Source organism: Herpailurus yagouaroundi, unplaced genomic scaffold (assembly GCF_014898765.1).
Source record: "Herpailurus yagouaroundi ecotype Mexico unplaced genomic scaffold, PumYag 222, whole genome shotgun sequence".
Lineage (NCBI taxonomy): Eukaryota > Metazoa > Chordata > Mammalia > Carnivora > Felidae > Herpailurus > Herpailurus yagouaroundi.
Window position 1 is genome coordinate 10,198,320 of NW_024412453.1, and position 17,823 is coordinate 10,216,142.

A 17,823-nucleotide genomic window follows, 5' to 3' on the forward strand; every position below is an offset into this window, starting at 1 on the left:
CCCCGGACCTGGGTGCAAGTTAATTATTAGGGAGGGGATCCCTGGAAGCATCGAGGCGGGGGTGGGGAGGAGAGGATGCGGGGAGACCGGGCATCAGTGGGCAGGCGCTGCTGCGGGCCCGCTGGGCACCTCTGGGAGACGACACGGAACACGCCTCAGAGTCCTGCTGCCCGATGGGCACGGATGGGGAGCCACCATCATGTACACACTGTTGACGTACCTGACGGTCAGCTGCAGGGGGGTGTGGGCAGGGCCACCCCAGCGCCCGCTGCACCCTTTAGATGGGGCCTTGTTCGGCCCTTTGCTGCAGTTCCCCCCACCCTCCGTGGGGTCTGTCTCCCCAGCAGGGGGCCGTGGATTCCTTCCCTGAGTCCTCATTCGCGTATGGCTGATTTTCATACCGAAAGCAAACATCCCTCTCTGTTCACATCCCCTTCAAGGCTGGGAAAGAGGACTATAGGCCAAGGATGCTCTGCGGCTAGCTCCCATTCAGGTTCCATGCATGATTTTCTAGAAGGACTCACAGAACTCAGGAAAGTGCCGTTGTTGCTCGGACAAAGGGTACAGAGGAACAGCCCGATGAAGAGGGAGGTAGGGTCCGGCAGGGTCCCGATCACAGGGTCCTCAGTCCCTGTGGACTTGGCGTACATCACATGTTTGTGTTCACCAGCCCGGAAGCCCCTTGAACCCGTCATCTAGGGGTTCGTCTTGAGATTTCATGATTCCATAGGCAAGATGGGCCACTGGGGAGTGAACCCAGTCTCTGGCCCCTCTCCCCTCCTGGGACCTTTCCATCTTGATCTCAGTCACTTGGCTGGTTTTTCTGGTGACCAGCCCCCATCCTGAAACTGTCTAGGCTCCCTGCCTGGAGTCATGTCATTAACACACGAAAGACCTTCTATCCCTCAGGAAATCCCAAGGGTTCTAGGGGCTCTGCGTAGGAACCCAGGACAAAGACCAAATACATACTTTTTAAAAAAATGTTTTATGTATTTTTGGGAGGGGACACAGAGAGAGAGGGACAGAGGATCCGAAGCAGACTGTGTGCTGACAGCACAGAGCCCGACGCGGGGCTCGAACTCACCAACCGAGAGGCAATGACCTGAGCTGAAGTCAGACTCTCAACTGACTGAGTCACCTAGGGTCCCCGCCGCCCACCCCCCCCACCCCCCCGCGGCCAACACACCAGATACATACGTTTTAAGATGCCCTTCCTGCTTCTACTGTTTTACCCAGCCTCCTTCAGCTTAAAGATGTTTCATCCTTACTGGAGAGGATCACCTGGGGCCCTGGGCCCTGGAACACCTTTCTTTCCTTTTTTTTACTTTTTTATTTTTTTTTAACGTTATTTTTGAAGGAGAGAGAGACAGAGCATGAGTGGGGGAGAGGCAGAGAGAGAGGGAGACCCAGAATCCGAAGCCGGCTCCAGGCTCTGAGCCATCAGCACAGAGCCCGAGGCAGGGCTCGAACTCACGAATTATGAGATCATGACCTGGGCCAAAGTCGGACACCCAGCCGACTGTCCCTGTGGGACACCTTTCTAAACCTGAACCTCAGCTGCCTCTCTGCACGTGGGGATCCCCATGGGAGTGGATGAGATGAGCAGGGACATGTGTGAATGGCCTGGCGGGGGGCCAAGGGGCCACACAGATCAGCGGTGACCTCCATTACTGTTCCCATCTTAGAGATGAGGAAACTGAGGTGAAGGTGGCTTTGCCCAGAGACACCTGGCTCGTGGCAGGGCGAGGCTGGCTCTCTGAGTCCCCATCCCTTGTTCCAGGATGTTCTTTCTGTTCAGCCGCATGTTTCTAGTTCCACCAGCCTGAACTGCCCCGGGGGGCACTGTGCGCATGCCACACCTTGCATATCTCAACTCTGCCCCCCCCCACCCCCACCAGACAATGCCCTTCCCACTCTTCTCCCAATGAACCCTGGCTTCACTCGGAGCTGCTTCCTCCTGGAAGCCTCCCCTGACTGCCCTTTCCCTGGAAGCCTTCCCTGACTGCCCTTTCCCTCTGGGGGCTCTCCCAGGAGCCCAGTCTGAATCATCAGGGGCCCTACCCTCCCGGAGTTGGCACTGTGTGGAATCACTGATGCCTCCACAGTGAGGCAGGTCTAAACAGGCAGAAGAACAGAGTCTGACACCTCAAACCCAGCTGTGAAGGAATTACCCGGATAATTCGGAGAAAGCAGCCCCAGGGACCTGGCTTCTGGCTGCGTTGACTGTCTCCCCACCCGCCCCAGGTGATACAGGAGCTCTGGTCCCTCTGCCCCGGTGAGTGTCCTTCCTTCTCTCCCGCCACGGGGATCAGACGTGGAAACATAAACCAGAGTCAAGAACCCGACTGGCTGGCCCTCTCGTGGGAAGAGGGCGCCTTCTGGTTGCGCCCCACGTGGGACAGCTTTTGCAGGGAACACGTGCTCCTGTGCCTCTCCGGGGAACAGGACTCTGGGGTGAAGGGGAGGGGACCCGCAGCGGTCAGGAGCCACAGGGGAGGCTCCGACGGTGCCCAATCACCTCCGACCTAGCCAGGTGGAATTTATTCCCAGAGAGGGCTGATTCACCCCTCACATGTCATTCCAGCCCCTCCTGGCCTCCCTGCCCTTCCCAGGGACTCAGACAAACAGAGGAGTGGGGAAGGGGGGTGAGGCAGTCAGTGGCCGGTTGTGAGCTGGGGCAGGGGAGCCGAGAGACCCTCTTTCTCTCTGCCAGGGCCCTTTGGGGGCTCAGGGTCCAGGCCTTTCCTGCTCCGTCCTTGGATATCTTTCTGTGCAGATTCCCCGTGCATGGACGTGTCCTGCCTGCTGGATAGGCTCCACCGACCGCTGGCCACCTGCAGTTTGCTCTGGCCACAGGTGGCCCCCCAAGAGGTCGGCCAGTCGTTCCTGTGGAGGCCGCCTGGGAGACGACTAAGGCCTCTCCTTCCTCACTCTCTGCCCGCCTTCCAGAAAACCGGCCTGGCTTGGACTTGAGCACCAACCCCCCACCCCCACCCCAGGCTGACCCGGCTGTGGCCCCACTGCCAACAAAGAGGAGACACTGGAGCCCAAGACCGCCACGGCTTGAGGAAGCCACGGCGTCACGGTCCTGGGGAACCACCTGGAGAGGCCCGCTGGTAACTCTGGGCCCAGCCAGCCTTGTTTGTGCAAGATCCACTCCTCCAGTTTCGGTGGCGTGGGCGGTGAGGCTGTGTTTCCAGTCTTCCCCACGGGGCGTGTGGCCACACCGGGCACCTACATGCAGATGAACCTCGTAGACAGGCTGGGTGGCAAGGTGATCATGTCAGAGCCCCCAGGGGAGGAGGGAGAGGGAGCGGGAGATGGGGGTGCTCACAGGACAGAGGAGCCAAAAAGGCTTGGGGGAACATGCTCTAATTAGCTGCTGCTTTAATGGCTATTTCCAGGCGGTGGTGGGTGGCAGAGTTTTTATAGGCATGTCCTCTGGAGGTAGGGTTGCTAGATTTAGCAACTAAAACCAGAGAATGTCCGGCTAAATTGGAAGGTCAGATAAACAACAGATAATTTTTAATGTAAATATAGCCCGTGAAACATTTGGGACATAATTCTGCAAAAAAAAAAAATATTCATTGTTAATCCAACATTCAAATTTAACTGACTATCCTCTGTTTTTTTTCTGGTAACCATATCTGGGAGGTAGGATAACCCACAGATTTTGAGGCTCCTACCCCTTGGATTTTCCTTCCCGCTGCCTTATATTCAGTTGTGCGTATTGGGGGAGAGGGGCTCAAAGTATTTCAATCTGTATTGACATTGGTGATGTATGTCTTGCTGTGTCAACTTTGCTCACATACAAACTGGCCTCCAATTCACGTCCTCCCAGCTCCACCCAAGAGTGAGACCCCGGCCACAGGAGCCAGCTGTTCCTCCTTCTGGGACATCATGGGCCACTTCAAATGGTCGTACGGGTTGTACACAGTCCAACGCCATATTTGAAAATACGTCCCTCGGCAATTGTGCAGTGCACGACCTGCACAACCTGCACAACCCCATATAGCAACCCAGTTTGTATGTCTAGATTTTGACCACCAGGAGCTTGCTTTCTCTCATTTACTCCTCAAATTAGGCTGCCCAAGGGACACCGTCCCATTATCCCTAACTCTCTCCAACCAAGGACAACTCGGGCAATCTGGGAAGGCACTGTAGCAGTGTTTAAAAACAGTCGAGTGCCCAGGCTGTGCACAGAAGGGCTTTTGATTCTCAGCGCCGACCTGACATCTGCTGGAGGGGCACTCCCTTCCCGCTGCCCGGAGCGCGCAAAGAGCGGGATTAAAGATTTCCTGCCCGCCTGCCCGCCCTCCACATCCTTTCCCGCTCCTGGGCCTGGCCAACCCCCCAACCTAGGCATAATTTTAGAAACTTAATAGATGCTGTGCCGCACATTCTTGGCCTGGAGCCTGTGGGGGCAGTTCCTAAAAGAATACAGACATTTCTTTCTTAGGCCATGCCAATAGAGATCCTCTGTTTTCCCTGGGGACAGGTTTCTGAGGGGCCATTGTACACGGACAGGCCCCTCACACACTTGCTCCTTTGTGGGGTCCCCCACCACCCCATCCCACCCGGGCTGGATTATTTTGCAGGGCTCGTGCCAGCTTCTCTTCGCCTTTCCTGCGGCCCCCAAAGCTCCCAGGAGCAGTGGGGACGGGGGGGGGGGGGGATATGGATTCCAGGGCCCCAAGTGGCGATGGCTGTGAAGATCCCTTCGCGCGTCGCTGGGGTCGTTTGGTGTCTTGAAACTAAGTGACGGATGAGGGCCTCTGGGCCTGGGCAGGATTTTAGGATCCGGAGCTTGGACGACAGTGAAGGCTTTTGTTTCCTCCCCGAGCCGGGAAAGCCTTTACGTGGTCTTTTCAGATTTCAAGGAATTGCCTCGTTCCTGGAACGGGCGTTCTCCAGGCTTCTGGAGTTCGAGGGAGCAGCGGGTAGGACGAGGCACAGCCGGAGGCTGGTGTCCTGTGACTGATGTCACTTGTGTGCCAGCCTCTGGCTGCAAGCTTCTCCCTTTGTCTTGTCTTCCCTCAACCGTAGCAGATGGGCGACCTCTGATACACCCATTTTACAGATAAGGAAGCTGAGGCTCCAGGAGGTAAAGTGCCCGTGGTCACGCGGCGAGAGAGCGGCATAGCCAACACCGAAGCCCGAATCCTCAACCGTGAGCGTGCCCCCACCTACCCAAGTCTTTTGTCGCTTGTTTAAAGAAGAGCGTCGCTGAGATACCGTTCATGTGCCATGCAATTCCCCCGTTCAAGTGCACAGTGCCCTCCGTGGCTTTCAGTATCTCGAGCTGTGCAGCTCTCAGCGGTCAGTAGAGCCAGGTTGAGAATGCTCTCGTCATCTCGAAAAGCACCCCTTCCCCCTTCTCTGTCACCTCCAGTCCCCCTGCCCCCTCCCCTCCCCTGCCTTCTGTCCCTATGGATCTGCCCCTCCCGGACACCGCATGTAAATGGAATCAGACAAAATGCGGCCCGTTGTGTGTCCGGCTTCTTTCACGGAACATCGTCCGCATCGGGGCGTGTGTCAAGCTTTATTCCTTTTACGGCCGAGTAATGTCCCTGATGTGGACGGACCGCATAGTCATGGGTTTGTCCGTGGATGGACCCTTGAGTTGTTTCCACCTTTCGGTTATTGTTAATAGTGCTGCCATGAACGTTCCGGGCAGGTTTTCAGTTCTCTGGGGAGTCCCCGTTCCTAAGAAAGCTGTTCTGGTGCCTGCCGCTGTGCCTTTCCCTTGCCGGGACTTCCCTCCCTGGGCTTCCCCCCTGCCCAGTCAGGTCTGACCTGTGCCTCCGGCCCCAGCGCACGTCCCTTCTCTCACAGTGGTCACTCTCTGTTCTTCTCAGCTTCCGTCAGAGGCAGGGAGGTTGCTCGGCCCTTGTGTCCTTTGCCCCGTTACCCTCTTGCTGTGTGATGTCGGGCTGCTCACTCAGCCTCTCTGGACCCCAGTGCCTTTATCTGTGAAATGAGGACCTAAGTCTGACCCCGTGGGGCTGCCGTGGGGGACGAGACGGTAAGAGCTCTGTGTGCTGGGAAGCCTGGAGCGTTGAAGACGTGCCCTCTCCAGCCGGGGGTTCTTACCCGGCCCAAGTTCCAGCCCCAAGCAGGCCTTGGTTGTTGTCCTAAACCGCCCTCGGCCTGCCTTCAAGGAGCAGTGCGAGAGTGCAGGTTTTTAACCGCGTGCAAGTTTACCGCCGAGACACATTTAGCAATGGGCCTCTTCCGTTGTCACAGCGGGGCGGGGGCTGCTCCTGGCATCTGGCGGATGGAGGCCAGGCCGGCTGCCAAGCGTCCTTCAGGGCACAGGACGGCCCCCAACGGAGAAATATCCACCCAGTTCCACCTGCTAACAGCGCCTGATCGAACGATAGTATCGTCACTCCTTTTTCGTGTGCGCATTTATTTCTCGATCAAAATGCTTTTCGTTGACGCAGACGGACACAGAACATTGCGTCCGTTTCAGGTTCTAGCCTGTGGAGGCGATACTTGTATATGTTGTGAAATGATCCCCACGATAATTGCTACTGTGTAATTACTGTCACGCCACAGTCACAAAAACTTTTTCTTTTCTTTTGATGAATGCTCCGGATCTGCTCTCTTAGCAGTTGTCAAATACACACCTCGATAGTATTACTTAAACAGTTTTCTTTAACGTTTATTTGTTTTTGAGAGACAGAGAGAGAGTACGAGTGGGGATGGAGCAGAGAGAGAGCGGCAGACACAGAATCCGAAGCAGGCTCCAGGCTCTGAGCCATCAGCACAGAGCCCGACGCGGGGCTCGAACTCCCGGACCGCGAGATCATGCCCTGAGCCGAAGTCGGACGCTTAACATGACATTCTCGTGACTCATTCATTTTACAACTAGATGTTTGTACCTCTTGATCGTTTTCATCCATTCGGCCTCCTACCCGGCCCGCGGCCAGCCACCGCCAAGCTGTTCTCCGTTATCTGTGCGTTTTGTTTGGTTTTATTTGTCCTGTTTTTTAGATTACACATGTGAGTGAAATCATCCAGTGTTTGTCTTTCTCTGTCTGACTTACGTCACTTCGTGTGATGCCTTCAAGGTCCATCTGCGCTGTCGGAAATGGCAGATTTCCTTCTGGGTAATGGCCGAGCAGTATTACTCTGTATCCATTCACTGCGTATTCTCTACCCATATATCCATCCGTGGACACTGAGGCTGTTTCCGTAGCTTGGCTGTTGCGAGTAACGCTGCAGTGGGCACGAGAGTGCAGATATCTTCCCAAAGTAGCGTTTGTGTTTTCTTTGGGTCAATATCCAAGAACGGTGGCTGTGCCGGTGTGCGTTCCCCCCAGCAGGGCGCGAGGGTCCCCTTTCCTCCACGTCCTGGCCAACACCTGCTGGCTCTTGTCTTTTTGATTCTAGCCACTCTGACAGGTGTGAAGTGGTATCTCCTCGTGGTTTTGATTTGCATTTCCCTGGTGATGGGTGGTGATGAGCCTCTTTTCGTGGGCCCGTTGCCCACCTGTCTGTTTTCTTTGGGAAAAAAAAGTTCCGATCCTCTGCCCATTTTAAAATTGGATTGTTTGTTGTTTCGATATTGACTTGTGTGAATTCTTATCTTTCTTTGCTTTGGATAGTAATCCTTTACTGGGTATATGGTTTATTTATTTATTTATTTATTTTTTTCAACGTTTATTTATTTTTGGGACAGAGAGAGACAGAGCATGAACGGGGGAGGGGCAGAGAGAGAGGGAGACATAGAATCGGAAACAGGCTCCAGGCTCTGAGCCATCAGCCCAGAGCCTGACGCGGGGCTCGAACTCACAGACCGCGAGATCGTGACCTGGCTGAAGTCGGACGCTTAACCGACTGCGCCACCCAGGCGCCCCTGGGTATATGGTTTATAAATAGCTTCCTCCATTCCGTAGGCTGCCTTTTCATTTTGTTAATTTTTTTTCTCCTTTTTTTTTTTTTTTACATTTATTCATTTTTGAGAGACAGAGAAAGACAGAGCACAAGCGGGGAAGGAGCAGAGAGAGAGAGGGAGACACAGAATCCGAAGCAGGCTCCAGGCTCTGAGCTGTCAGCACAGAGCCCGATGCGGGGCTTGAACTCACGGACCGCGAGATCGTGACCTGAGCCGGAGTCGGACGCCTAACCGACTGAGCCACCCAGGCGCCCCAATTTTTTTTTCTATGCAGAAGACTTATAGTTAGATGTGGTCCCATCTGTTTGTTTTTGCTTTTGTTCACCTCGCCTTTGGGGTTGGCTCCAGGAAAAAATCATCATCCGGAGCTATGTCAAGGAGTTCACCACCTGTTTTCTTCTAGGAGTTTTATGGTTTCAGGTCTTATAATTAGGTCTTGAATACATTTGGAGTTAATTTTTGTGCATGGTGTAAGAAAGCGGTCTAGTTTCACTCTTTTGCATGTGGCCGTCCAGTTTTCCCAGCACTGTTTATTGAAGAGACTGTCCTTTACCCACTGTAAATTCTTACCTCCTTTTGTCGTAAATTAACTGACCTTGTATGCGTGGGTGTTTTTCTGGGTTCTCTCTTCTGCTCTATTGATACTTCTGTCTGTCTCGATACCAAGACCACAGTCCTGATTACTGTAGCTTTGTAGCATAATTTCAAATCAGGGAGTTTGATGCCTCTGGCTTTGATCTCAAGATTGCTTTGGCTGTTTGTGATCTTCCGCGGTTCCATACAAATGTTAGGGTTGTTTGTTCTGTTTCCGCGAAAAATGCCATTGGAGTTTTGACAGGCATTGCATTGAATCTGTAGATTGCTTTGGGTAGTCTAGACATTTTAACAACATTAATTCTTCCAACCTGTGAGCATGGAATATCGTTCTGTTTATTTGTGTCTTCTTCCATTTCTTTCATCAATATCTTTCAGTTTTCAGTGTACCGGCCTTTCATCTCTTTGGTTATATTTTTTCCTAAGTATTTTATTCTTTTTTTTTTAACATTTATGTACTAATAAGAGACAGAGAGAGACAGAGCATGAGCCTGGGAGGGGCAGAGAGAGAAGGAGGCGCAGAATCTGAAGCAGACTGCAGGCTCTGAGCTGTCAGCCCAGAGCCCGACGCGGGGCTCGAACTCACGAACCGTGAGATCGTGACCTGAGCTGAAGTCCGACGCTCAACCGACTGAGCCACCCAGGCACCCTGGTATGATATTCTTTTTGATGCCATTCTAAATGGGATTGTTTTCTTAGTCCCTCTTTCTGATAGGTTGTCATTACTATATAAAAATGCAGCCAACCTTTGCATATTGACTTTGTACCCTATAACTTCTTTGAATTTATTAGTTCTAATAGTTTTTTGTGGCGTCTTTAGGGTTTTCTGTGTATAAAATCATGTTGTTTACCAATAGTGACAGGTTTACTTCTTCCTTTCCAAGTTGAATGCCCTTTATTTCTTTTACCTGCCTAATTGCTGTGGCTAGCATTTCTAATACTTTGTTGAATAAGCATTGTGAGAGTGGCTATCCTTGTCTCTTTCCTGATCTTAAAGGAAGATCACCACTTCCTTTTCACCACTGAGTGTGATATTAGCTGTGGGCGTTTCAGACATGCCTTTATTATATTGCAGTATGTTCTGTTCATACCCACTTTGTTGAGAGTGTTTATCATAAACGGATGTTGAATTTTGTCAAGTGCTTTTTCTGCATCTATTGAGATGATACATGGTTGTTATCTTTCCTTTTGTTAACGTGGTGCATCGCGTTGATTGATTTGTGGATGTTGAACCATCTTTGCATCCTTGGAGTAAATCTCTGTATATATTTATTTATAAACTTGCCCTTCACCGAAATGGATTAGAAATAACTAGGGGTGCCTGGGTGGCTTACTCAGTTAAGCATCAGACTCTTGATTTCGGCTCAGGTCGTGATCTCACGGTTTGTGAGTTCAAGCCCCGTATCAGGCTCTGTGTTGACAGCTGTGGAGCCTGCTTGGGATCCTCTCCCTCTCTCTCTCTCTCTGCCCCTCCCTCGTTCCCTCTCTCTCTCTCTCTCTCAGAAAATAATAAACTTAAAAAAGTAACTAACAAAGATAGCAACAAAACAATAGGATTTTTTTTTTTAATGAGGAAACGGTCATAAAAAAATAGGAGAAAAGGAAAATAAAACATCACCCATGTTAAAGCACACTACTGCTTACAGAGCTGGGATGTCCATGTGGTCTGAGCTTCCCAGTGGCCAGAGCAAAAAGGGAAACAATCAATTTCAAGATGTTCACCATTCCAAAATTGAAAGCAAATTAAGAGCGCAAGGGAAGTCTGGCTTTTCTGGATCTGAAGAACTCAAGGCTTTTCTCTTGTCTGCCTTTTATACAGGGGCCACAGCAATGTGCTCAAGCTGACAGCACTGTCCTCAACAGCAGCCCTACACAGTATTGAGTGCCACATCCTCCAAAGCAGGTCTGTGACCTAAGGCTGAGGCCAGCTCGGCAAAGGCAGCCCTTTTCTAAGCATCTAACCTGAGTCTGGTGGTTTATTTTCCCGACATGATGGCAGAAGGCAAAGCCCCATGCTTTAAGCAGTTCAGAACGCTGATGGGAACAGGGGCTCTGGATCCAGACCGCCTGGGGTCAGGATCCGGATTTTCTCCCCAGGTAACTGTGGGACCCTGGGCCTTTCACTGAAGCTTTCTGAATTCAGTTTCCTTATCCATCACGTGGGGTAGAGCTCCTACTTACTTTACAGGGCTGATGGCAGAATGACATGAAATAATACGTACCCAAGGCTGAGCCCAATGCTGGCAAATGTAGATGCTTAATGCATATCAAGTCTTGTTCTCTTCACGGAGGGTGCTTGGTAAATACTTTCGGAACCCCTGCATTTGGTACGCGTCGTGAAGGATTCAGCCTTCGGGGTGGGCCACATGCTATGGGATCCAGACCCGCCCTGGAAAGCAGTGCAAGGAAGGTTTTGGGCTGTGGGACACCTGCAGCTAGACACGGTCAGTTATGATCCTGCTGTGTTCCTGCTGAAAACCTTCTCTGATTCCTCGTCGCAGGAGAGCAGCCTTCAAATGCTGTATCCCAGGCACGTGGCGCTCGTCCCTGACTCACCACCAACCTTTCCACTCTACACCCACCTGCATCCTATAGTAATTCCGGATGCCAGCCCATCGTCAACTCACCAGGCCTTGCTCGTGCCGTGTCCTCTTCCCACGTCTGCCTCGCTCACGTAGTAAGACTTGCTCGAAGCATTGGCCGCTTTATTGTTTTAAAGTGTTTAAAAGTTTATTTACTTATTTTGAGAGAGAGTGAGAGAGAGAGAATGAGTGGAGGAGGGACAGAGGATCTGAAGCAGGCTCTGTGCTGCCAGCCCCGATGTGGGGCTCGAACTCACAGACTGCGAGATCATGACCTGAGCAGAAGCCGGACGCTCAACCGACTGAGCCACCCAGGCGCCCCTCAGCCCCTTTAAAAAGTGTTGAATTTCCTACCTACTAGGGAACAGTGGTTTCTTCCTTGTATCCTCCCCAGGTATTCCCCTAAGTCTGCTGTCAGAATGCATATTCACTCATTCATTCATTCACTGATTCGTTCACTCACTCATTCATTCATTCATTCACTCATTCATTCATTCATTCACAAATTCTTTCACTCTTTAATTCACTCATTCATTCACTCACTCACTCATTCATTCGTTCATTCGCTCATTCATTCACTCACTTATTCTTTCTTTCATTCACTCACTCATTCATTCATTCACTCACTCACTCACTTATTGATGCAATCCATCATTCATTCACCCATCGAGGACTGGGGAGCTACCATGTGGCAGCCATTGTTCTAGGCATTGGGGTTGTAGCAGCGAGCAAAACAGACAAAATCCCTACCCTTGGGTTTCCATGTCTCCAGCCCTCATTCCAAGTAAGTGCTCAGTCACCCGCCCTAACAGAGTTCTCCAGCTCTGTCCCCTGTCTCCCTACCCCATGCCCTGGGTCCCAGGGCATATTTGGTCCCCAAATATATGTCCCACAGGCCCCCACCTCCTTGCCCTTGTTCTTCCGGCCTCGGAAGCCCCCCCACCAAGGTCATCCCCATTGTCATCCCTGCTTTTCAGAGAGGCCGCTGCAGAACCTATCTTGGGTCCCACAGTCAGTATGCCCCAGAGGAAGGACTCAGATCCTCCCCCCTGCAGAGCTGGTGCGGGCAGTGGCCAGGCTCTCAGTGCTGCTGGGGCCTCTGACTCTGAAGGCCGCCCATGCTCCAACCCCTCGTGAGGGACCTAGGGTCACATTTGCAGAAGGGAGACAACTTTGAATGATTCCATGAAGCCCCAGGGCGGGGCTCAGCCAGCAGTCTGTCAGGGAAGCGGGACATCTTAACAGAAAGGAAGGCGCTCGATGATCTAGCGGGCCTGGGTTCAAATCCCAGCGTCACCACCTGCTGAGTTCTGTGACTTGGCTAAATCACTTCACCATTCTGAGGCTCAGTTTGCTCTTCTCTAGAATGGGCTTTACCTTTACGGTCTCTACCTGTTGGGTTATTATAAAGACTAAGGGAGATGCCATCGGTAAACCAACACACCAACAGAATCCAGGGATTGTCACCCATCGCGATTCTTGTTCATGATTATTATTGTTAATAGTACTTTGCTCATCGGCATTGTTCAAAATAATAAGAGGGCTCAGCCACTAGCTTCAGGAGTTTACATTCAGCACTCTTGGCCTCACCTCCTCCAGGAAGCCCTCACTGACCGCTCCCCGCCCATGCCCCTAGAACCTCTACATCCTTCCTTTGTACCCTTTTCCCACTGACCCTTACAAATACATTTCGTGGCCTCTTTAAGTCCTCCACCGGACTCAGACTTGCTCTTGGCTCTCACTTGTTCTCCAGGCCCTGCGATTAGTGAGTGGCATCTTGTAACGATCAGTATTTATTTGTTGCATGACCAAACGGAGAGAGGACAGTCTCAGATGTCCTTGTTCCTCCTTCTGGGGCCCAGAGGAGGACATTCCTGGGGTCCTCCTAGAGGAGACAGAGGTCAGGAATACCCCTGCAGGGCACCGATGTGGCTGAGGGTGCCCACGTGGGTGTCGGTCCATAAGAGGGATTGACTCCTGGCTTCAGAAGCTGTGCCACTCGCCCATGTGTCTTCATGCTGCTAGGGAGCTTCTGGGAGTGGGTGAGGCCAGCCCGGCACAGCCTCCCCTGCAGATCACAGCCTCTGGCACAGTGAGCTTATGTCCTGGGCCCTCTTTACTTGCTCCTACGGGCGTTACTCCTTGCTGTGCAGCCTGGGGCAGGTCGTTTCACCTCTCTGTGCCTCAGCTGTGTCTTCTGTAAAATGGGCTCACAGAAAGCGTTTCCCCCTCAGCACGACTGTCAGGATTAGATGGGAACATCCGAGTTGCCCAGCTTGAGAACCGCTCCGAAAACGGGAGCTGCCCCTCGAAAATTCTTTAGCCTTATTCGTTCAACCCAGCGAGGATTTAGAGCACCTACTATGTGCCAGACGAGCAGAATGCCAGGTCCTGGAGGCCCAGGGGGCAGGATCCTGTTTCAAAGAAGCCAGATTTAAAAAAAAAAAAATGTTTATGAGACAGCTGGGGAAATGTAAACCCAGACTGGATGACATTGGATGCAATTCAGCAATGTGTTCCTTTCTTTCTTTCTTTCTTTCTTTCTTTCTTTCTTTCTTTCTTTTTCTTTTTGCAGCGCATTGTAGTTTCGTGGTTGTGTTTTGAAAAGGAATCCTCATCTTTTGAGAGCCTCAAACCAGCCTGTTTGCAGATGAAATGATCCGATGTCGGGGATTTGCTTCAAAGTCATGGCGGTCTCTAAGAGGACAGTGATTCCCCGGGACCAGCTTATTAAAAGCAAAAAAAAAAAAAAAAAAAAAAATCCAGTGGCAGAGGGGACGTGGGGGACCTGGATGAGATCTGTGAAGCCTCGGTGGATGCTGTGTGGGATGTGAGTTTTGCAAGGTTGCAATCCCTTAACTAAGTGGGTAATGGCACACCTTGCATGAGCGAGGCCCTAAGGAGAAGGTGGGGAGCAGGAGTCTGGGTCACAGGTCACGGGGTCGTCTGGTCTTGATGCTAACCCGTGGGAAAGCAGCAGCTTTTCATCTTTTTTTTAGCTATGAGAACCCCAGGCCCCGAGGAGGTCCGTGGGGGTCCCCGAAGGCAGAGCTGGTGCTGAGCTGTACCCCCATCTGGACAACGGATGGCCCTGATCCTCTCTGCTCAGAAATGCCCAGTGCGACAGACGGATGTGTGTGTCCCCACCGCCCCCCCCAGCAGGTCCACAAGGTGAAACCTCACCCCCAGCGGGATAGTGTGAGAAGGTGGGGCTTTGGGGAGGCGACTGGGGGATGGGGGCGGAGCCCTCATGAGTGGGATCAGTGCCCTGATGAAAGCGACCCCACGGAGCTCCCTGCGGGCTTGCACCGTATGATGACATCCGGGTCATCGGCCACTGAATCGGCTGGCCCCCTGACCTGGGACATCCCAGTCTCCGGAACTGTGAGAAATACATCTGCGTTGTCTCTGAGCCGGTCCTACTGGGGCCTTCTGTCCTAGGAGCCCAAACCCTCCAAGACATGCAGCGTGACGTGCTCTGGGCCACATTCTTCATGCTCGCAACCTCCCGATGGGGCCCGCGGTGCACAAAGCGGCCCAGTGAGAGAACACACCCGCCTTCGCAGCCCTGGCTTCCAGATGGTGCCGGCCTGGCCTCCAGGTTTCCACGGTGGGGAAGGGATGCCCTCCCCGCCCTCTCGAGTCCTCGAGACCCGCTGGTTCCAGTCTCTGGCCTGGTGGCGGAGAGGGGAATGCTTTTTCCCGCCTTCCTCCGGGCTCCGTGACACAGGCACCTGGGTCACAGATGTGTCCCGCAGGGAGACAAAGGTGGCGATGACCTAACCACCCCCACAGCGGGCAGTTCCTTGAAAAGGCGTGAGTCCCCAGCTCTTTCGGAAAGCAGCTCGGCGGAGTGTATCAGGGGCCTGGAAAGGTGGACGCTTCCCTGTCCAGCGATCACACTTCTGGGAATTTGCCCGAAGGAACTAATCCTAAAAAAAAGAGAAAAGAAAGACCACACACCCAGGGATATCTACCAAGGTGACGAGTACAATAGGAAATCATTGGGTGCGACCGGTAGGTTGTCACCCTTGTAGGCATTTTATTTTTTTTTTTTTAATTTTTTTTTTCAACGTTTATTTTTGCGACAGAGAGAGACAGAGCATGAATGGGGGAGGGGCAGAGAGAGAGGGAGACACAGAATCGGAAACAGGCTCCAGGCTCCGAGCCATCAGCCCAGAGCCTGACGCGGGGCTCGAACTCACGGACCGCGAGATCGTGACCTGAGCTGAAGTCGGACGCTTAACCGACTGCGCCACCCAGGCGCCCCCCTTGTAGGCATTTTAAAAATGAAGTCAGGGAGGCTCTTTATGGAAAATATGGACTCTGTAATGCCAAACAGAAAACAGAAAACACGATGGCCATTGCGGGGTGGGGGGCGCCTGTTCCGTTTTCGAAAATGAAGACTGACGTCTTAAGGCGTGTTTCCTTTTTGGATGGTCCCGTGGCTTTCTGGAGGGGAAGAGAAGGGTGAGTGGAAAAAACCCGGGGAGGCCCTGGAAACCCTCTAGGAGGGAGCGCCCCTCGGGACAGGGCTTTGGCCTTTTCCACATCAAAAACTAGTTGACAGTTCAGACAGCCCAGCCTCTTTCCTGGAGACTGAGGCAGGCATGTTTATGTTCTCTAAAAGGTTTTAAAAGTTCTTTATGTTATCGCAAAAGCCCAGCAATGCGTGCTCGTTGTTTAAAAAAAAAAAAAAAGCACGGAATTGTATAAAGTAAGGCTGCTTCCCGTGGCCTCCTTCTCTTCAGAGGGGGCCACCTTGAGTCCTTTCTTTCTTTTCATTTTTTTCCGTTTCCAGGGTTTTCAAACTTTTTTTTTTTTTTTTTTTTTTTAGCTCCCAGCCGCAGTGAAAAAATAGATTCTGCATCGTAACCCAGTATACGCGGATGCTGGCGTATAACTAAATAGAAAACTTATGCAATGCTACTTATTATAAGAAATGCCATCTGGGGTTGTCTCTTGGATGCTGTCCTTCCCCGTCCTATCCTGTCTGTCCTGTCCTATCTCATCCCATCCTGTTCTGTTTAAAAGGCAAGGTGGCTGGTCATGACCCAGTCATATGGCTTCATGTCCCACCGCTTGGCGTGACCTTCGAGGAAGCAGGTACCACACATGTTCCCGTTCGGTGTCCGTTGCCCAGCCCCACCCCACCCCCTCCCGGCTCTACAGCTTGTCTTTGCCCCTGGAGGATTTCACAGCCCGATCTCTGGAACTGGACAGACGGGGCTGGGGCCATTTTGTCCTCCTAAATGGTGGCAGAGGAGTTTCCGCACTGATTTTTCATGATGGGTTTGTCCGGCTCCCTTTTAATAGCCATTTGCATCGTCTCCACTCTGGGCTGTGGAAGCTCCGTGGGGTGACCCATCTGTGCCCAGCCACCGGGACATCTGTGCAGTGAGTGAGTTCTCAGTGCGGATCGCCCACAGGTCTACAAGCAAGCGCCTCTCCAACATCTCCACGGCCGCCGGGATTGGCCCAGAGAGGGGCTCAGGGAGATACGGTAGGATCATTTCCTCCCCACAGCCCCCCAACCCCGGACGCCCTGAGTCCGATGACTCTACCGGATTTCACTTCTGTTTCGTTCTCGCGATGCTGGGAACTACCTATGTGGGTCTGAGAAACGAGGCAGGGCTGCAGTCCGCTTCTCCTTTCTGCTTCTTTGCTTCCTCTTTTGTCACTCGAGGGGACCCTCTTCAGCCCTGATGCCACAGCTGTTCCCTGCTGCTGGGGATTTCTGTCCAGGGGCCTTAGGGCCTTCGCGCTCTACTGACTTGGCTTGTCAGCTCCCAGGCGGGACAAGTTGGCTCCCTGCACAGAGGCGCACGATTTGGAATGGGGGGGGGGGCTTGGCTGCGGTGAATTAGAGTGAGAATTCGAGCAGTTCACGTTAGAATTTATTCGTCGTCCTACCTTAGGTTCAAATCCCAGTTCTGACACCAGTGGCAAAAACCTTGAGTCTTGATTGCTTCCTCATTTATAGCATTTTAGAGAGGGGACAGCCAGTGCAAAGGATCAGCCAGCGGATCAAAATTGATTCGAGAACAAGGGGAGGCACTCTCATGGGACTTGTGGGGTTTTTTTGTTTTGTTTTGTTTTAAATTTTTTTTTAATGCTTATTTATTTTTGAGAGACAGAGAGAGACAGAGCACGAGCAGGGGAGGGGCAGAGAGAGAGGGAGACACAGAATCCGAAGCGGGCTCCAGGCTCTGAGCTGGCAGCACAGAGCCCGACGCGGGGCTCGAACTCACAGACCGCGAGATCCTGACCTGAGCCGAAGCCGGACGCTCAACCGACTGAGCCACCCGGGCGCCCCATGTGGTTTTTGTGTTTGCTGGAAGGGGCGCTTAAGAACAATAGCAGGTCAGTAATAGCAGCTCTGAACCCCCCCCCCCCCGCCCCCGCCTGGGGGGGGGGACCCTGGCACGCTGCTTCCCTTCGTGACTTCTTCTCACTGTCATGGCCACACTGGGAGCTGGCAGGACAGCTGAGAGAGCGGGGGAGTCTGCAGGGAGGGGCCGGCTGAGGTCTTGCTCCTGGGAAGGAGCCAACAAGGAAACTTTGGCCCAGGCCTCGTGCCGGACTCAAGGCATCACCACTGCTCCGTTTCCTCAAACCGCCCACCAGCCCCCCCCAACCCACCCCTGAGCCCTGGTCAGACCCTCTGGAGGTGGGGCAATTCCAGGCTTCCCCGGACCCACAAGCCCAGCCCCCGGCCTGCCCGTCTCCTTCTGGCCGGAGGGG

At 52.7% G+C, this 17,823-nt stretch overlaps 1 long non-coding RNA gene across 2 annotated transcripts in view; it reads left to right on the top strand.

The window, feature by feature from the left end:
• The window catches only part of LOC121019513 (uncharacterized), a 69,126-nt gene extending 52,776 nt beyond the window's left edge, over positions 1-16,350 (top strand). Inside the window, exons 3-7 of one of the 2 annotated variants that reach the window (XR_005785630.1) lie at positions 10,317-10,400; positions 10,999-11,174; positions 13,655-13,909; positions 14,079-15,060; positions 15,917-16,350. This is a non-coding gene — a long non-coding RNA (uncharacterized LOC121019513). The other variant, XR_005785631.1, reaches the window with a different exon arrangement.
• Positions 16,351-17,823: the final 1,473 nt, after the last annotated feature.